This window comes from Mirounga leonina, unplaced genomic scaffold, assembly GCF_011800145.1.
Source record: "Mirounga leonina isolate KUSES-001 unplaced genomic scaffold, KU_Mleo_1.0 Mir_151, whole genome shotgun sequence".
NCBI lineage: Eukaryota > Metazoa > Chordata > Mammalia > Carnivora > Phocidae > Mirounga > Mirounga leonina.
The window spans coordinates 70230927-70253018 of record NW_023270377.1 but is presented as its reverse complement, the minus strand read 5'-3'; the positions used below and the strand labels follow the sequence as shown (position 1 = coordinate 70253018).

The 22092-nt window shown below is 36.5% G+C and overlaps 1 protein-coding gene across 12 annotated transcripts in view; it reads right to left on the bottom strand.

Annotated features, from left to right (window-relative positions):
* BAZ2B (bromodomain adjacent to zinc finger domain 2B) overlaps positions 1-22092 on the bottom strand; it is a 386499-nt gene that overhangs the window by 283174 nt on the left and 81233 nt on the right. For all 12 annotated transcript variants that reach the window (XM_035007948.1, XM_035007952.1, XM_035007958.1 and 9 more), the window contains exon 3: positions 21645-22004. The gene's annotated coding sequence lies outside the window, so the exon portion shown is untranslated. The remainder of the gene's footprint in view (positions 1-21644; positions 22005-22092) is intronic.

Genomic DNA, 22092 nt, shown 5'->3' with positions numbered 1-22092 from the left:
CACACTATAAATCGAGACTCCCTCCGCCAAACACACAAACCAGTTGTTACCAGAATACCACTGCATAAATAAACCATTCATTATGCTTTGCCCCAGCAAGTCAATCTCCTGGAATGTTTCCTAATGAAATAAATTACAATATGCACAAAGGCTTAGTGATGTTTGATGTTAAATTATTTCATTATATGTTACATGTTAATCAAAAACAGTTTAAATGCCCCAAACTTGGGTAGTTGAATAAATTATTATATACTGTTTGAAAATATTTAATGACACAAGAAAATGCCTCCTGATATAATCCAAAAAAGAATAAAGTAAAAAAGAATGAAAAACTACAAATATCTATTTCCTAAAAAAAAAAAAAAACCACACACACAAAAATACTTACATAGAAAAAAAGATCAGAAATTAAAACTTTGTTTTATGAAAAACCAGCAAAGAGGCATTTCTAGTTGAAAAAATTTTTTAAACATTTTATTTATTTATTTATTTATTTGAGAGAGAGAATGTGCATGAGCAAGGGGAGGGGCAGAGATAGAGGGAGGGAGAGAACCTCAAGCAGACACCTCGCTGAGCACAGAGCCTGACAGGGGCTCAATCTCATGACTGTGAGATCATGACCTGAGCCAAAATCAAGAGTCGGATCAGACATTTAACCAACTAAACCACCCAGGTGCCCCTCTACTTGAAGAATTTCTGATATCTGGAACTTGAACTCTGAAATTTCTTTCCACCAAAGCTCCAATCTCACTGCTATACACACCCACATCTTCTCAGTCCCTCTAATTACAGAGGTACCCCTCCTTCTAGTTAATGTCAATCAGTCTAACATGGCTTTGGAACCCATGTTTTCCCACTTCTCAAAGAATTTCTGAATTATATCCTCTGCCCCTATATCTTCATTCTCATCAAGAAAGTCATTTCAAGCCCACATTTCCTTCCTAGAAACTTGCCAATTTCTTTTCATTTCCCTTAAAAAACAACAACTATCCAAACTCCATGTTCCTATTTCTTTAGCTTTAGTCCAAACCACTCCACTAAAACTATTATTGCCAAGGTCACTAATGTCCTTTTTTTGCTTAATTTAATAGGATTTTTTTATTTGTTCTTACTTGATATCACAAAACCATTTCACTCTATGCCAGCTCCCTCATTTTCTTTTTAGAGAGGACGTTTATGAAACTAACTTGCTGTTTTTTCATTTATGAAAACTTTCATTTCATTAAATAAACTTCAATATAAAATAAAATAAAAATGCAAGTAATAGAATTTTGGATATTTGAGATTTTTATCTTTTTTTTAAAGATTTTATTTATTTATTTGACAGAGAGAGACACAACGAGAGAGGGAACACAGCAGGGGGAGTGGGAGGGGGAGAAGCAGGCTCCCCACTGAGCAGGGAGCCCAATGTGGGACTCCATCCCAGGATCCTGGGATCATGACCTGAGCCGAAGGCAGACGCTTAACAACTGAGCCACCCAGGCGCCCCTAAGATTTTTATCTTAATATTTTCTGTATTTTTCAAAACTTTTGAGGATATTTTTTGTCAAAAATACACCTTCAATTTTAAAACAGGTCTTGTACATCTAAAACTAACATAATGTTATACGTCATTTGTACCTCAATTTTTTTAAATGTTAGAAAACAAACAAATGAATATAAAGAAAAAATCAAAGAACAATGAACATGATTAACTCTAAGAAGGAATAACTGGCAAGTTGTAGAGTTGCATGTACAATTTACTTTTATCATAAACATATGGCACAAATATAAAACAATATGAGAATTTACCTTTTAAAGGTTCAAGTTGTATTCCCAAATAGTCATAATTCAGGCATCTAATAAGTATAATAGAATTATTTACCAGGAAGATAACCCTATCTTAACAAGGAAAATTTATTTTTAACATGCTCAGTATTACCTAATAAAATTAGTATTTTTATAAAGAATTCTATTACAAGAGGTAGAAACAAAACAAAAATTTGACAATGCCAGGGCGCCTGGCTCAGTCAGTTAAGCATCTGCCTTCAGCTCAGGTCATAATCCCAGGGTTCTGGGATCAAGCCCCACGTCGGGCTACCTGCTCAGAAGAGAGCCTGCTTCTCCCTCTCCCTCTTCTTCTGCCCCTGCTCCTGCTCTCGCTCTCTCTCACTCACTCTCTCAAATAAATAAATAAAATCTTAAAAAAAAAATTGACAATGCCTTAAAAAGTTGACCTTTAGTTATCTAGTTCAACATTCCTTATAATAGAGATTTTTTAGAGTATACAGCAGAAATGTGGTACAGATACTAAATGTTGACAGGAAGTTGGGTCTTAATATGGGCATTAAAGGGTAGTTTTACTAGCAAAAAGGAATGGGGAAGGGGATGTCTGGCTGTCTCTATCGGCAGAGCATGCAACTCTTGATCTTGGGATCAGGAGTTCGAGCACCACTTAGGACACAGAGTTTACTTTAAAAAAAGGAATGGGAAGAATTATATGTCAAGAAACAAAATATATGAGAAGTGTCTATAAAAACTCTGGGAAGGAAGACATTTGTTTTTTAAAGATTTTATTTATTTATTTGTCAGAGACAGAGAGAGAGCACAAGCAGGGGGAGCAGCAGGCAGAGGGAGAAGCAGACTCCCCACCGAGCAGGGAGCCCAATGCGGAACTCGATCCCAGGACCCTGGGATCATGACCTCAGCTGAAGGCAGACACTTAACCAACTGAGCCACCCAGGCACCCGGTTTTGGTCTTTTTTGGTTTTTGTTTTTTAAATTTTATTTATTTATTTTAGAAAGAGAGAGAGAGTGTGAGTGTGAGTGTGAGTGTGAGGAGGGGCAGAGGGAGAACGAGAGAATCCCAGGCAGAGTCCATGCTGAGTACAGAGCCTGAAGTGGGGCTTGATCCCAAGACCCCAATATCATGACTTGAGCCAAAACCAAGAGTCAATTGCTCAACCCATTGAGCCACCCAGGTGCCCCGGGAAGAAGACATTTTTTAAGCTTAAAAATGGAAACAATGGTTTTAAAAATCTGAAGAAATGACAAGTTAGTATTTCACATTTCTGTAAATAAAAAACTATTAAAAAGTTAAAGAATTATAATAAATATAATAAAAGCATAATATCATTAATACTTAGAAGAATTAATAAATAGCTTAAAATAAATATATTAAGACCTCTGTGCAGTAACAGGCAATGTCAAAGACAAATCACAAAAGAGAAACAGGTTACCTAAAAGATGCTCATTCTAATTAGTCACAGTAATGCAGATTAAATAAAGTACAATTCTTCTGCAATGGAATCGACAATGGCTAAAAATGGTGACTATAACCCAATCCAATGAAGGTGTAGTGAAGGTGTAGTATTTCACCTCGTGAAATACTATAAACTCATACAATCCTTTCAAAACCCAAGTGTACAATACCTATATTAAGAACCTTAAAGTATTCCCAGCCCTTAACCTAATAATTATATTTTGGGGGGTTTTTCCTATGGAATGATGTCAGACAGCAACAAATAAAAGTACTATGCATAAAAATGTGCATTGAAGCATTATCTATACAGGTCGGAAGTAAGGAATCAATCTATGTGTATGCACAACCATGGGCTCCACTATTAGCATTCCACTGCCGCACAAGGGAAGAATCAGATAACCCTGTGAGGAAGTACAGGGCTGGGAAAATTTCCAAAAATATAACTCTTCAGAAGTCTTAGAAAATAAGCAGATTTTGCCAAGCAGAAAGAGAGGGAATAAGAATTGCATACAGGGAACATCATATGTAAAATCATGGATTCATGAAAGTCTATCCTCAGGGATCCATAAAAAGTATGGTCTGTTCGTAATATGTTTAGAACATGCTGCCTCCTATCTCCCAGGGGTTTTCAGAAAGTGATGTTTAGCAGTGGTTTAAACACATACAGAGCAATAAATACAAACAAAAATGAAAAATATGAGGTTAACTGGATGTGAGTATTCATCTTCATACAATGTGATACACCAGGAGTAAAGTAGAAGGGGTTTTAAAAAACAGATGAGGGTTTATCTTAAGCTAAACTCATCATTGTTAGATTGTTATGATATGTTAGAAATAATATCTAACCACTGGCAAGTGGTAAGCCACAGCCAATCTCACTTATTCTATTTATTTATTTATTTATTTATTTATTTATTTATTTAAGAGCGTGCCACAAGCAAGGGGAGGGGCAGAGGGACAAGCAAACTCCTCATTGAGAGGAGAGCCCAATGCAGGGCTCAATCCCAGTACCCTGAGATCTTGACCTGGGCCAAAGGCAAATGCTTAACCGACTAAGTCACCCAGGTGCCCCCAACCTCTCTTGTTCTTACTTTCAATATCTGGAAAGGAGAAATAAGTGTTCAGCTACATCAAATTACTGTTATAGTCATAAGAAATAGATTAAACTAGCTCAACCCCATTCCTTTAAATTATCATGTACCTCATATTTATCCTCCTGCCCATTCTACTGCTATTAGTCTAGTCATTACCACCTGACACTGGAATTTCTGCAATAAGTCACTGGTCTTTTTTTTTACCTTTTTATTTCTTTTTTTAATTTAATTTAATTTAATTATGTTATGTTAGTCACCATACATTACACCATTAGTTTTTGATGTAGTATTCCATGATTCATTGTTTGCCTATAACACCCAGTGCTCCATTCAATACGTGCCCTCCTTAATACCCATCACCAGGATAACACAGCCCACCACCCCCCTCCCCTCTGGTCTTTCTTTTAATAGTCTCTACTTTCTATACATTTAACAGAGATCTTCTGGATCTATCTTTCTAAATTTTTAATCATTTCACATCTCCACTTAAAAATCTATTACCTGGGGCACCTGGGTGGCTCAGTCATTAAGCATCTGCCTTCGGCTCAGGTCATGGTCCCAGGGTCCTGGGACCGAGCCCCACATGGGGCTCCCTGCTCAGCAGGAAGCCTGCTTTTCCCTCTCCCACTCCTTCTGCTTGTGTTCCTTCCCTCACTGTCTCTCTTTGTCAAATAAATAAATAAAATCTTTAAAAAAAATCTATTAGCTAACCCAAACCCCTTTGTAACTTTATCTCCCACTACACACACATTTTAGTTAGGTAGGGTTCCCTCCAATCTATTCTTCGTTCAGGTTGCCGTTCTAAAATATCTATTGCTGGGGTGCCTGGGTGGCTCAGATTGTTAAGCATCTGCCTTCAGCTCAGGTTGTGATTCCGGGCTCCTGGGATCAAGCCCTGCATGGGGCTCCCTGTTCAGCGGGAAGCCTGCTTCTCCCTCTCCCCGACCCGTGTTCTTTCTCTCTCTCCCTCAAATAAATAAAATCTTAAAGTAAAGTAGGCTCCATGGCTACACACATTCTTGAAATCATGAACCTGAGATCAAGACATGAGTGAAATCAAGAGTTGAATGTTTAAGCAACTGAGCCACACAGATGCCCCCAGTAGAGACTCATCTTATTGGGGGATGAGGGATAGTTTCTAGTCAGTAGGCTATATCAAAATATAGTAAATATTATCTTTTACATGAATCATACTGGAGACAGATACATGATCTCTCAATAAGTCCAACACAGCCAGTTTGACTGCCAGCATTAAAGTAGATGTCATTTATGTAGTTGAGTTCCAGATATTCATAGATGGCCTGCACTTAGGAGCTATGATATACAAAAAAAAAATTTATATTAAGACATAAGAGCCACAGTGACTGTAAGATGCCACACAATGAGAACTATCCAGAGAGCACCAGACTCGTGTATCCTGCCTATAGATAAAATCACTGAATGAATGATGTTTACTGAAATTGTTTTTCCTTTCCCACCCACATTTTTTCCTAACATAAATAATTTTATTTCAATGAGTTAAAATCACAAAAGATGAGATCGCACTCTATGTACATCCTTTCTAAGTAAATTATGACTTCCTTAAGCATATTATGGGCTACGTGTTTTATTTCTGAGCACTTTGAATTGTTTCTAGTTACTAAGTAATAGATGTCAGCCTGATTCTTCTTCTCAATTTAATGATCAATTTATTTAACTAATCACTACTGCCTAATATGTGATTATTAGCACATCACAATAGTATGAAACATGAAAAAATAAGTGATTTTTACTTGTTTCCATGGGTAACTATAGGATTACTTTCAGGTCTCTTGTGAAGTCCTGAGATTAACAAATACAAAAATAAACATGCATTTTTACCCAGGTAGATGTAAGTAATTTAGTTGGTACCTCTGGACTTAAGCAGAAACATATCAAATGCTACTTACTAAAAATAAAATATTTGCAATAAGTTGCAAAAAAGAGACCTATTTCACAAAAAGTGTCTCACATTAAAGCAAAAAAGGTCAAATCAAGATACTATGTCAATAGAATACTTCATTAAAAGCAACAACCCCAAAAAACCAAATACTGGAAAGTTCTGGTAATGTTCAATCTAGAACTTCCCTAATTTGGGGAAGGAAACAGGCATCAAAACCAGGATGCACAAGGAACCCCCCCCCTCAAAATCAATAAAAATAGGTCAACACCCCGACATATAATAGTAAAACTCACAAGTTTCAGAGACGAAGAGAAAATCCTGAAAGCAGCTCGGGACTGTAACCTACAATGGTAGAAACATTAGATTGGCAGCAGACCTATCCACAGAGACCTGGCAGGCCAGAAAGGACTGGCATGATATATTCAGGGCACTAAATGAGAAAAATATGCAGTCAAAAATACTATATCCAGGTAGGCTGTCATTGAAAATAGAAGGAGAGATAAAAAGCTTCCACGACAAACAAAAACTAAAAGAATTTGCGAACAGCAAACCAGCCGTACAAGAAATCTTGAAAGGGGTCCACTAAGCAAAGAGAGAGCCTAAAAGTAACATACACCAGAAAGGAACAGAGACAATATACAGTAACAGTCACTTTACAGGCAATATAATGGCACTAAATTCATATCTTCCAATAGTCACCCCAAATGTAAATGGGCTAAATGCCCCAATCAAAAGACACAGGGTATCAGATTGGATAAAAAAAGAAGACCTATCGATATGCTGTCTGCAAGAGATTCATTTTAGACTCCAGATTTAAAGTGAGGGGGTGGAAAACCATTTACCATGCTAATGGACATCAAAAGAAAGCTGGAGTGGCAATCCTTATGCCAGACAAATTAGATATTAAAGCAAAGACTATAATAAGAGATGAGGAAGGACACTATATCCTACTTAAAGGGTCTATCCAACAAGAAGATCTAACAATTTTAAATATCTATGCCCCTGACATGGGAGCAGCCAATTATATAACCCAATTAATAACAAAATCAAAGAAACACATTGACAATAATACAATAGTAGTAGAGGACTTTAACACCCCCCTCACTGAAATGGACAGATCATCTAAGCAAAGGATCAATAGGGAAATAAAGGCTTTAAATGACACACTGGACCAGATGGACCTCACAGATATATTCAGAACCTTCCATCCCAAAGCAACAGAATACACATTCTTCTCTAGTGCCCATGGAACGTTCTCCAGAATAGATCACATCCTGGGTCACAAATCAGGTCTCAACCGGTACCAAAAGATTGGGATCATTCCCTGCATATTTTCGGACCACAATGCTTTGAAACTAGAACTCGATCACAAGAGGAAAGTTGGAAAGAACTCAAATACATGGAGGCTAAAGAGCATCCTACTAAGGAATGAATGGTCAACCAGGAAATTAAAGAAGAATTAAAAAAATTCATGGGAACAAATGAAAATGAAAACACAACTGTTCAAAATCTTTGGGAGGCAGCAAAGGCGGTCCTAAGAGGAAAGTATATAGCAATACAAGCCTTTCTCAAGAAACAAGAAAGGTCTCAAATACACAACCCAACCCTACACCTAAAGGAGCTGGAGAAAGAACAGCAAATAAAGCTAAACCCAGCAGGAGAAGAGAAATAATAAAGATTAGAGCAGAAATCAATGAAATAGAAACCAAAAGAACAGTAGAACAGATTGACGAAACTAGGAGCTTGTTCTTTGAAAGAATTAATAAGATTGATAAACCCCTGGCCAGACTTACCAAAAAGAAAAGAGAAGGGACCCACATAAATAAAATCATGAATGAAGAGGAGAGATTACAACCAACACCAAAGAAATACAAACAAGGATAAGAACATATTATGAGCAATTATATACCAAGTTAGGCGATCTGGAAGAAATGGATGCATTCCTAGACATGTATAAACTACCAAACCTGAAGCAGGAAGAAATAGAAAACCTGAACAGACCCATAACCAGTAAGGAAATTGAAGCAGTAATCAAAAATCTCCCAACAAACAAGAGCCCAGGGCCAGATGGCCTCCCAGGGGAATTTTACCAAACATTGAAAGAAAAATTAATACCTATTCTTCTGAAACTGTTCCAAAAAATAGAAATGAAAGGAAAACTTCCAAACTCATTTTATGAGTCCAGCATTACTTTGATCCCAAAACCAGACAAAGACCTCATCAAAAAGGAGAATTACAGACCACTATCCCTGATGAACATGGATGCAAAATTTCTCACCAAAATACTAGCCAATAGGATCCAACAGTACATTCAAAGGATTATTCACCACAACCGAGTGGGATTTATTCCTGGGCTGCAAGGGTGGTTCAATATCCACAAATCAAACAATGTGATATAATACATTAATAAAAGAAAGAACAAGAACCATATGATACTCTCAGTAGATGCAAAAAAAGCATTTGACAAGTACAGCATCCTTTCTTGATTAAAACTCTTCACAGTGTAGGAATAAATGGTACATACCTCAATGCTATCTATGAAAAACCCACAGAGAATATCATTCTCAATGGGGAAAAACTGAGAGCTTCTCCCCTAAGGTCAGGAACATGGCAGGGTGTGTCCACTATCACCACTGCTATTCAACATAGTACTAGAAGTCCTAGCCTCAGCAATCAGACAACAAAAAGAAATAAAAGGCATCCAAATTGGCAAAGAAGAAGTCAAACTCTTACTGTTTGCAGATGATGATACTTTATGTGGAAAACCCAAAAGACTCCACCCCAAAACTGCTAGAACTCATACAGGAATTCAGTAAAATGGCAGGATATAAAATCAATCCACAGAAATCAGTGGCATTTCTATACACCAACAACAAGACTGAAGAGAAATTAAGGAGTTGATGCCATTTATAATTGTACCCAAAACCATAGGATACCTAGGAATAAATCTAACCAAAGAGGCAAAGAATCTGTACTTAGAAAACTATAGAATACTCATGAAAGAAATTGAGGAAGACACAAATAAATGGAAAAATGTTTCATGCTATGGATTGGAAGAACAAATACTGTGAAAATGTCTATGCTACCTTGAGCAATCTAGACATTTAATGCAATCCTTATCAAAATATCATCAATTTTTTTCAAAGAAATGGAAGAAATAATCCTAAAATTTGTATGGAACCAGAAAAGACCCCGAATAGCCAGAGGAATGTTGAAAAAGAAAAGCAAAGCTGGTGGTATCATAATTCCGGACTTCATGCTCTATTACAAAGCCATAATCATCAAGACAGTATGGTACTGGCACAAAAACAGACACATAAATCAATGGAACAGAATCGAGTGCCCAGAAATGGACCCTCAACTCTATGGTCAACTAATCTTTGACAAAGCAGTAAAGAATGTCAATGGAAAAAAGACAGTCTCTTCAACAAATGGTGTTGGGAAAATTGGACAGCCACATGCAGAAGAATGATGCTGGACCATTTCCTTACACCACACACAAAAGTAGACTCAAAATGGATGAAAGTCCTAAATGTGAGACAGGAATCCTTCAAAATCCTTGAGGAGAACATAGGCAGCAACCTCTTTGACCTCAGCTGCAGCAACTTCTTCCTAGACACATCACCAAAGGCAAGGGAAGCAAGGGCAAAAATGAATTATTGGGATTTCATCAAGGTAAAAACCTTTTGCACAGCAAGGCAAACAGTCAACAAAAGCAAAAGACAACTGACAGAATGGGAGAAGATATTTGCAAATGACATATCAGATAAAGGGCTAGTATCCTAAATCTATAAAGAACTTATCAAACTCAACATCCAAAGAACAAAGAATCCAATCAAAAAATGGGCAGAAGACATGAACAGATATTTCTGATGGCGAACAGACACATGTAAAAGTGCTCAACATCACTTGGCATCAGGGAAATCCAAATCAAAACCTCAATGAGATATCATCTCACACCAGTCAGAATGGCTAAAATTAACAAGTCAGGAAATGACAGATGTTGGCGAAGATGCGGAGAAAGGGGAACCCTCCTACACTGTTGGCAGGAATGCAAGCTGGTGCAGCCACTCTGGAAAACAGTATGGAGGTTCCTCAAAAAGTTGAAAATAGAGCTACCATACAACCCAGCAATTTCACTACTGCGTATTTACCCCAAAGATACAAATGTAGTGATCTGAAGGGGTATGTGCACCCCAATGTTTATAGCAGCAATGTCCACAATAGCCAAACTATGGAAAGAACCAAGATGTCCATCAACATATGAATGAATAAAGAAGATGTCATATATATACACAATGGAATATTATGCATCCATCAAACAAACAAACAAACAAACAAACAAAAAACTCCGAAATCTTGCCATTTGCAATGACATGGGTGGAACTAGAGGGTATTATGCTAAGTGAAATAAGTCAATCAGAGAAAGACAAGTATCATATGATCTCACTGATCTGAGGAATTTGAAAAACAAGACAGAGGATCATAGGAGAAGGGAGGGAAAAATGAAACAAGATGAAATCAGAGAGGGAGACAAACCATAAGAGACTCTTCATCTCAGGTAAAAAACTGCAGGTTGCTGGAGTGGAAGGTGGTGGGAGGGATAGAGTGGCTGGCTGGTGGACATTGGGGAGGGTATGTGCTATGGTGAGCGCTGTGAATTGTGTTAAGACTGATGAATCACAGACCTGTACCCCTGAAACAAATAATACATTATATATTAATTAAAAAAATAAATAAATAAAACTCTTTGAATTGAGGATACCTCACCTCTTTAATAGGCTAAAAATAATCATGTGTCTATTCCTTTTTAAAAAAATAAACACTCATCTTACATACAATTGTTAAAAAAAAAGCACTTACGAATTCTTTAAACCAATACTTCTCCTTTTTGAATTTTGGCAGTACATCTATGAACAGTCTTTCTGGAAAGGGAAGGGAAAGAAAGCTTTCACCTAACTGGCCAAAGTATTACATGTTCTCTTCCTGGACCGGATGTTTACTGTTTACACAGCCCTTCCCTAACCCTTCAACTTCCTACTTCAAATCCCCAAGGTATGATTATAGATAAGAGTTCTTTTCTCTAAGCTGCTGAAAATATTAATGAGAGTGCATAAGAAGTTAATGCTAAAGTACTTAGGCCAAAATGCAGAAAATCTTGAGATTTTCCAAGAGTGCTCAATTGTGTAACAGTGCTCCATTTCTCTTAACCCCATTTAAAAGCCTTCTTTAAAACTATCTCCTCTTTGATGTTGTTACTACCCACCCCCTAGCAACACTTCCTTTAGCTCTGCAGTAACCCCTCTTTTAAAATAAAGAGATTTGACCCACAACCTCTGTCTGTAACTGTTGCCTGGCAGACCCTATTTCTTCCAGTATGCTACACTAACCCATAAAAGGAGAAACACATCATTTTGTGACTTACAGGCTGCTCCCTGATTTTTTTAGATGCTCAAGATGGGCTTTTCTGTTTCTTATGTTACCATAATGGTTCATGTCAACAGTAATCCTTTTCCCAGGGTAGTCCAGAAGTAATGTGTCAATAACCATGTCATCATGAAACCAGAAAAGTATGGCTTCTTTCTCAACTCAGACACTAGATAGCCCTCTATTTCTACTCATTTCCAACTTTATCTCAAAACACATCATCATACAAGAAATAATTATGTGAAAGTTTTAAGGTTTTTTTCTGGCACGTCTCTTGCAAGTGAATAGTCATCACAACATTGTAAATAAGGAAAATGAATAAATTTCATTATCTTAGTGCAGCAATCATGAAGATAGGAAAAGTCTAACCACTGAAAATTAAGACCTCATACATTTGTGTGTGAATTTTTTTGTATCTTTCCTTTTCATACGCTATTTTTTAAATTAGGCTCCACACACTGCACGGAGCTCACGAGGGGCTTGAACTCATGACCCCGAGATCAAGACCTGAGCTGAGATCAAGAGTCAGATGCTTAACGGACTGAGCCACCCAGGTGCCCCATATTCTCTATTTTATTTATTTATTTGAGAGAGAGAATGAGATAGAGAGAGCATGAGAGGGGGGAGGGTCAGAGGGAGAAGCAGACTCCCTGCTAAGCAGGGAGCCCGATGCGGGACTCGATCCCGGGACTCCAGGATCATGACCTGAGCCGAAGGCAGTCGCCCAACCAACTGAGCCACCCAGGCGCCCATATTCTCTATTTTAAATGGTATTTCTATTATTAGTGAAATTCAGTACTGATGTAATTACAAATAGGGGCTATAAATTTTATTTCTTTTTGTCCTTATGGATATTCCTATTATTGGCAGTTCAGCCAGTCTATCTTCTTTATTCACCCAAAGTAACTAAAAGAAGTAAAAATGTTTTTTGAGTCAGTCATTGAATCCCCTTGGAAAGCTAATTCTTCACCAGTAAACTGAGAAAAGGAAAACAGAAATGTCCTCTCTTGCCCAATGTTCTTAGCAGGTATAACCATGCATTACGTTTCAAAACAAAAACAAAAACCATTTTTAAAGCATTGTAAGAGAATGAAGGAGAAAGGACTGGTTCTGATTAATCTTACAAGAAACACAGTATTTCAATAACTGATCAGAAAGGGAAGTTCTGTCAATTTTAAACTGCCCTCCACAAACAATAAGCCTATCACTGAAACAGATGATTTGAAACTGATTAACCCACCCTCTCCAGAGAAAAGCCAAGCAGTCATTCTTGAAAGCAATGGAGGAAAAGAAGGATCCCATAACATTCTTTTTCTTCTGGGAGAAGAGGTTTGGGTTGAGGTAACCTCAAAAAGGTTGCCCAACCACTCCAGGTAACTAATAGACCTAGCTTTAATTTATTTGTTCTATGAGGGGCTCATAACGCCCTTCTTTTATTGGATCCTTTCTTCCTGATCTCCAAATATTCAGTTTACTCATTTTTCTTGGTCTAATTTAATGCTATCTAAACCAAAAGAGCCTTTTCTAATGATTCCAACCGAAGTCATCTCGTCCCTATTCTGAGCTTTCACAAACTTTCAACCATAGCTCTCTAAGAATGCTGAACACTGCATTCAGTATAAACTTGATGAATGAAGGTAGCTGTCCCCTTTTTTCCCTATTATTGATACTAAAACAATAAAGGTGTATCAAATACCAGTGATTCTCCAGTGGTTGTCATTACTGAGTCAATTCATTTTTCAAGTAACGGCTACACTTCCTACTCTTTTGTTGGGTTATTAATATTTTATTTATTTTTAAAGTTTTATTTAAATAATTTCTACACTCCATGTGGGGCTCAAACTCATGACCCAGAGATCAAGAGTCATATTCCTCTAACTGAGCCAGCCAGATGCCCTAGGGTTACTAATATTTTAAAAATTGAGTTCATTACCTCATGTTTCTTTTTATCTAAATATAATTACCTGTTGTAATGAGAACCAAAAAAGGTAGACAAATAAAATCTGAAACCTTCATTTTGGTGAAAACCTAAGAAGTTCTCTTCTTCTGATCTATCAAGAAGTGGGAGAGGAAGGGAAACAAAACTTATTTGAATTTTACTTCCTTTTAGTTCCTCAGTTTATTCTGTGATGAGATTCCAAAGAGCAGGAAAATAACTGAAAGGACAATAGCCAAAAAACAGAGAAAAGGGGCATCCGATAATTCACAAAATGACTAAGGTAACCTCAAATAATAGCAAATTAACTGTGTAATAAAGTTATTATCATATGCAACTCAAAACTAAAATATAACACATTGTCCTTTAATAACCTTTGAATTTATTATTTAGAAAAGAGTACAGCCCACTATCAGCTAGATTAAATTTGGCCATATATTCTATTATATTACCAACATATCCAGCCATTTGTGAAGCCAAGAAAGAGTAAAATGCACTCTTAGGAGTGGTACTCAACCTTGAAGTGCTGAAAGCTACTTCATCATCTAGCATGGGGACAAACACATGCATGCACATGTGAACATAACACTATGTTGTATAGAAGGCTCAATATAATCACCATCCTTACAAATCACTCAGGTATCCACTTATTTTAACATACACAAATCAAGGCAGAGCTCCCTGTGATTCCTACAAGGATATCTGAAATCACATTTAACATTTCTCCTCCCACTCTTCTCACTGAAAGCTTGAGATATAGAGGTTTTCTCCTCTTCTTTCAGCCACTACTAGGCAGCACAACATGCAGGAAACTATTACAAGTGGACTAGCCTATACATATCATTTAAATACTGTAAGAGCATAGCTGTGCTTAATATTCCAGAAGGGACCCAAAAAGCAGAAGACTCCTCATTACATTTCTTATAAAAAAAATTAAAGTAGCTTTCTGGTTTTATGATTAGCATTACTCTAATCAAATTATGTCTTGTGTCTCTTCCTTTCTGTCTTGTCTTACACCACTCATAAACTAACAGTACAGTCACGTTTCTATATATTATGTGAAATTGTTTTACAGGCTAATTAATCACAATCTATTGCTTGTGTTGTTAGCTAAAACTATAGATAACTAGCAAAATATAATTAACAGTATTTTCAAATCAAAGATAATTCAGTTACTTATCTAAAGACAAAATTATAAAACATATTTTCCAAAAATTACAATGGTTGTGTAATCTAGGTTTGTTTGTTTTTGGTCAAGATGAAATATATATGAATAATACATTATTGACCTTTTACACTTGGTTCTTTCAAAGCTTCTTCATTTTATACAGCATTTAAATTAAATATTTAAAATTGAAGCTGTTCTATGTTGCAAACACAGCTAAAATGAAGAGCTTCTGTAGCAGCAGTGACCAGATTTTAAATGCAGGTAGATCAATAAAAAAAAAAAAAAAAATCACCAAGCACAGGCTCCATGTGTGAGTGGAATGGTTTATAATAGCTTGCAAATGACTATGTGCTTGCTGTAACCAGCTGTTCTTAAATTATGAATATGCAACCAATTCATGTTAAAGCCAAATCCCAGCACTATTTCTACAGAGAAATCCCAGTAGTTTTTCTTGTTCTACATGTTAGCTCTGTTAAGGATACAAATAGCAGTAAGCTTCCGAACAAATAGGACCAAACTATTGGCATTTCATGCACTGGGTCCATTATCACAGTGGGGGATGTCAATCATTGGTACATTCCTGTAACAGCTCAGGCAATATGACAATGATCTCGTAAGAAAAAAATCAAAATCTCTGCAGCATACTCAAAGTCCTTCTGACAACCTAATGCTTTCTTACTTCAGCCAATCAGAATGTCAGACCTGATCTACTAGAAGACTTGCATCAAGCCTGTAACATTTAAAAACATCAATCATAAAAACAAAGACAGGACATTGAATTATACAGTATTAACCTCCAGGGTTTGCATACAAAGACCTTAGATTTATTTATGTCCCAGTGAGTTAAGAGCTTCAGTACACCGTTCTTTACACCAAACTGACTGCCAATTTGATGAACCTCTCTGCCCTCAGCAGGAGTGCACCGTCTTTGATTAATGAGTGCATGCTTGTGGAAAAGTGTTAAGAGGAGAAAACAGTGGAAAAACACACAATTATGTCTACACATAGCTGAAGTACCAATGCAATAATTATCTTCAAACCAAATGCTCCTTTTTCCTTAAATACACATGCACACATGTGCACACACAAAATTAGTAAAGGTTCTTATCTATATATTACCTACATTATTATTATCTCTAACACTTCTTTTCTTGAATGAAAGGCATTCAAAAACCAAAATACAAATCAAATTTCATAAATTATAAAAACAACTATTTTAAAAGCATTAATTAAAGAAAGATAGAAAACACCCCATCTTATACAGTAAATTTTTAAATATGTGGGATAAAAACTGTATTTTCACCTCATACTCTTATAAAACCCTATTCATTTTAAAACTGTTTAAACTATAAGTATCAAGACTATTAAATATTTTACATCTCAGACTCTATTATGAATTGCCACAATTCACATAACATTCAAAATAGATTTGAAAGTCCTATAAATTTATTTTGTTTTTCTTTCAGCAAAGATGTTGCCAATATTTTATAATTCCGTATGTAACTGTAAATTAATTATACATATTGCCCATAATTTCAAAGTTAATAGGGTCAACAGAAAAACTTATGAATGAAAATTTAAACTTTTTATGACTCTTCTGTTTAGAATAACCAAATGTGGAAAAATTCCTACTTCAATGATGGGATGCTGATCTGCACTACAATTAAGACCATATTACCTGTAAAAATGAGCTAAGCATTGAGATTCCTTTAAAATAAAAGTTTACATTTAGGGGCGCCTGGGTGGCTCAGTCGTTAAGTGTCTGCCTTCGGTTCAGGTCATGATCCCAGGGTCCTGGGATCGAGCCCCACATCGGGCTCCCTGCTCTGCAGGAAGCCTGCTTCTCCCTCTCCCACTCCCCCTGCTTGTATTCCTTCTCTCGCTGTGTCTCTGTCAAATAAATAAATAAAATCTTAAAAAAAAATAAAATAAAATAAAAGTTTACATTTAATATATAATTTACCATAATTTAGTTTATATGAGTATCTGCCTTGACACAAATGTTATGAGTAAATATATTTCTTAAAAATTGAATCATAGGCTAAGGTAACAGAATGATTTTCTTTTTAAGGAACTGTATGGCTATTATATAAAAAGAGTTGAGAAAGTATATTACCTGAAGGAAGTCTTAGTAATGCATGGTCTATTTAAAAGGAAAACATCTCTATAAACTTATAATTGCAGGAAATCATAATTCTGGAATCACTTAGCAGTGTATTAGAAGTGTTTACAATTTGTTTATATTGTATAGGAAGTCCTTTTAATGGCATTTAACTCAGCAAATCATATATTCTAATCACCAATTTCACACTTTAAGTATTTATTAAAGGCAAACTATTTTAAATGTTATAAATTTTATGCTCTTTGAAAAATTATTTAAATGCTTATGGTACTTAAAGATTTAAAGAATTAAAGAATTCTTAAAAGAATTCTTAAAGAATACTTAAAGAATTAAAAATGAGTAAATACTAAAACTAGAAAAGATCTCCTGACATAGTGGTAAACTACATCATATACCCTTAAACTTATTATCCTAAAGGTTTTTTTTACACATTTTTAAAAAAATATGTTTTCTCTGTTGGAATGGTCATTCCTTATTCCTCCTCTTTCCTATCTCCTTTCCTATCAAATAAATAAATAAATAAATAAAATAAGTAGAAAACACTTAAGTATCAATGGGATGATTTGACACCTTTTAGTTCCATAGTTTGATAGCTGAAAACTATCACTAGAAGTTACTAAGTATAATAAAAATACCATTTCAATTTTTAAAATCATTAAATGACCACTAGTCAATTATTTACTATCTTCACCTCTTTAGAGAGAAAATTAAATATAAAATTGCCCATTTCCTCAATAATTCTTTTCTCTTCTGATTACTTTCTGCAACAAAAGTTTAAAGAAATATTTAATCAAACAAGTCAACATTTATTAAATAAAGCACAATTTTTTAAAACCTTATGGTATGAAATACTTAATTTTATATAATCAAAAACTTTTTAAAATACGTAACTAGGTAATTTAATTAATCCCCAGGATATCAAGTATATTAAAAATCATTAAGATACTATTTCAACTAGGGGTCAAAATCACACATTACTTTGTGTTAAATCACTTCTTTTGGTAGTCCTAGCTAAGACTAGGTCAGAAACTCAGAAACTACAATTTAAAATCTTTTCTTTTGAGAAATCTTTAAACCTAAAAGTAATCAAGTTTAACACATTTTTTCACTAATTCAAAGAGATAAGACAGAAAACAGGAACTTTCCTGCAACTGTGATATCCTACATCTTGTATAGTAACACAAAAGTAGCAACAAAGACATTAACAATTGCAGTTCAAGCTGGGAGTGACTGTTCTGTTTCAATTCAATGACACCACTAATGGCTTCTTAGCAGCTCCATGAAATCAACCAGCTGTCAAGTTGATGCATCAGAAGGAACAGTTATGCACTCCCATAAGAAAAAGCAACACATCAGGATGTTTGGCAAAACATCTGCTCCTTTACACTGCAGTTCTATAATAAACATGCAAACAAAGAAATGAGAGAAAGGGCAACAGAATTAAAATTCCAAGGTTTCCATTACAGACTTAAACGCATTTTAAATAAATGACATAAAAATAAAAACAAATTTCTGCCAACTTGAATACTTTGTTATTTTAAATCTTGAAAAATGATAAATATAATTACTCAGATTCTTCTAGAAAGGCAAAAGCTACATAAAAATCTTTACATTTTAAAAATTGAGAGCAAACTATATTCACCAGGAAAAATTATCATAACGTACAAAACTCAAAAAATAATACTGAAATACATCCTTCCTTCATTTAATAAGTACTTAGTAAATTATGCCAACAGAATTCTAATAAATGCATTTCCAAGACTGAATACTCTAAAAATATTTTAAGTAGTGTTTGAAAGAGTAAATGCTACTATAGTTCAGCAATAATTTAACATATAGGGACAGTAAAGATACTATTCTCTGGATTTTAAAATATCTGCCTACTCCTACTTCTCTCCTAACCATTATATGAATACAATATTAAGTCCTGATAAATAACTTTCTTTTTACAGCATACAATTTGATCACCTCCCCTATAAGACTCTTATTTGTCATCACAGGCTTAAAATAATTTTACATTCAGCCATTCATTTCAAACATTTGTAAAATTTGACTTTTTTCTATCTGAAACTTACAAGTGCCTCAATGTTGTCTAAATTATTGATTATGCAGCATCGTGACAATATGTACAGCGTTTACAATAGGTGTGAGACATCCAATGTACTTAACTACCATTTTCTTAAACTGCTTATCCTCTGTTGCTTGCCATTTATAATCTGCCAAATCTTCTAGTCCTTTGTTGCATGTATAATTTAAAACCATCTGTTCTATGTGCTCTTAACTATTTAAACATTTTTCACCTACCTACAATTCACATAAATGGCAGACATTCAATTCAGTCAAGCTTTCTATATAGCGTTTTACATAAAGAAAATTCCAAGATAAATAACACAGCAAATAATACCAAAGAAGACTGCTACAGAGATAAAAACATACTACTACATACAATGTAAATTTTTGTTAGACAAACCTTTTCAGTGTATTCAGAATTGTTTCTATTAGTTTTTGTGTTTTTTTTAGTTAATTGTAGTCAGTGTTTTTCCCCAACCCAGAAGACAAAGAGAATGCAAATTAAATACAGACAGTTTCATGTCCTTGTTAGAAGTAAATATGCTGACTGAAAATGACTACAGGAGACAGAATTCCACTTTCCCATTCAATTTACAGTACCTCTTATTTATATACCAGTCAGTGTATCATTAAGTTTGGTCATGTGACCAACCGAACTTCTGTGAGATAAAAAACTATTTTAGACAAGCAAATTAAAACAACACTAATTTTTATTGTTTATTTTTTCATAATGGCTGACAAAGAGCTTACAGCTTGAAGTTATAAAATATATTTTAAAATAAATTTTGCTTTTAAATACATTTTTGCCAATCGTTTAATATCTGCTACTAAATTTTAAAAGTATCCAGTATCTCCAGGTATTTTAATAGTTTTATCTTTCCAAAATGTAAGGAAATATGTAAAAAAAATAGATCATTTAATTACAAAAGGGGATCTAGGTAATCTAAAATGATTATACGTAAAATATTAACCAAGCCGATTAAAGAAAAATCCACAGCAGAGTGGAGTAAATGAGAAAGGAATATACTGATTAAAAATAACATTTGAAACCTTTAAAAAAAAACAACACGTAGACAAAAAGCTAGGTGAATACCAATGACACTGTAAAAGTTTATACCATCTTTTTGCACATAATTTTCCACCTGTTACCAAAACGTAAAATGTGTAGACGCTGAGGGTTCATTTTGAGTGCAAGACCCCAAAATAAGCAACACAACTTATCTTTAACCAGTAAGTTACACGGTCCTTCAAAACCGGGAAAAAATGAGGTGAAAAATTTTCTCTTGGGAAAATTTCTCGATAAAGTTTACATGACGTCACTGGGCCCCCTGAACATTCCCTAAACTTTGAGTCTTATCCAGACACACTTTTTGCCTTTCTAGGGCTTCTTTCCCTTTCTCAAAAATAAAAAAAGGGAGACTTGGGAATAAAAATTGCCCAAGATGGCGAAACGCTTGTTGTTTAGAGGGCAGGAAAAAAAAATGGAGGATATTGTAATATACACAAAGGGATAAATTTCAACAACTCGGCCAAGGACTGCAGCTGCTTCTCTCTTTATAAGGAAGCAACACAAAAGATAAATACAGAGGGAGAGAAAAGAGAAAATCGCCCAAACAACAGAGCCAGCTCTTACTCTCCCAACACTTCCTTCCTTTCCCAAGTCCCAGTTCTGGGGTTCATGGAACTACTTTAACAGGAGGAAAGCCGCGAAAGAGAAAGGGGGGAGGGGAGCGACAAGAAGATTAAAAGAGCGAAGAGTTGAGGGCTGGCGGTTGTTCCCGGGGAAGAACTGCTAGGAGACAGACATTACTGCAGGAAGAGCTGTGCTCCTCTAACCCTGTGTACAAGCATAGATCTTCCCAAGTATCCAGCTCTTTTCCCGGTCCCACCTGCCCCCATTACAACACCCCCCACCCCAGCCCATTTTCTGTAAACTCTGGAGCTCCAAGCTACACAGAGAAAGCAAAAGAGGCCCATGCGGGGGGGGGGGGGGTGCCCAGGAGCAGATCAGCAGTCCTAAAGGGAAGAGGGGGCGGAGGCTAAAAAGGGCAGCAGTAGGCGGACTGGGGGGGTGGGGGGTATCTTGAAACTACCCCGGCAGGGATTGAGGGAGCAGCGTATACTCCGGGGTAGGAACGGCGATCGCAACAGCGCCAGAGGTTATCCTTTAAGAAGCAAAACTGTTGGTGGCAACCCGAGCGCTGGGAGCCGAGCGCTGGGAGCCGAAGGGAGGAGGAGGCGCGCAGCCCGGGCGGCCGAGCAGGGCGACCGGCACAAAGGAGGCGGACTGGCGGCGGCTGCGTCTGCCCGCGGCCCTGCTGCACCGAAGTCCCGCACTGGCAGCTAGGAATAAAGTTTACATTCTCCGGAGACCGCACCCCCCACCTCCCCCCCAGGACCGCGTCCTCCTCCCCCAAACTCCGCTCGGGACCCCGAGCACCGCCCCAGCCTTCCAGCCAGCACAACAAAGAGACGCACCGACCGGCGAGGGTAAACAGCCGCGGAGGGCGAGCAGGGCGGGCAGGGCGAGCGCCTCGAGAGAAGCCACTCCGGAGTCCCCGCTCGCAAGAGCGTAGCTTCTCCTGTTCAGCTCACAACCGGCTTTGTAACATTTGGAATTTTCATCTTCACCCGCACCCCTCACACCCGAAGATTTTGAACTCACCTTTACTTTCAAACTGAGAGTTGCGGTGGATGAGATTTTTGCCTTCCCCAGATGGTTGAAGGTTACGACTTTTGTTTTTGGAAACCCTACCACCTCCTTATCGCGATTATTATTTTTGCAAGGAAAGTATAAAGAGAGTTGGAGTGGAGGTGAGATTTGTGATCGGGAAAGCCCTTGACTCCCTCCTTCTCCGCCTTCCGCCTCTCTCTGATTAGTTCCTATCCAGCAGCAGATTGAAGCAGGAGATGATTCTTCTCAAGGTTTGTTCAGCAGCTTCACTTCTAGGCGAAGGCTTCATGAACCAAGTGACGTCAACCAACAAGGCTTCTCTCTCTCTCCTCTCTCTAACAATGAAAGTTGCTGTTAACAAGGGAAAAAAGAGAGAGAATTGTTTATACCATTTCAGTTCCAATAATAAATGACCTATCAGCTCCTAAAGGAGCCAAGG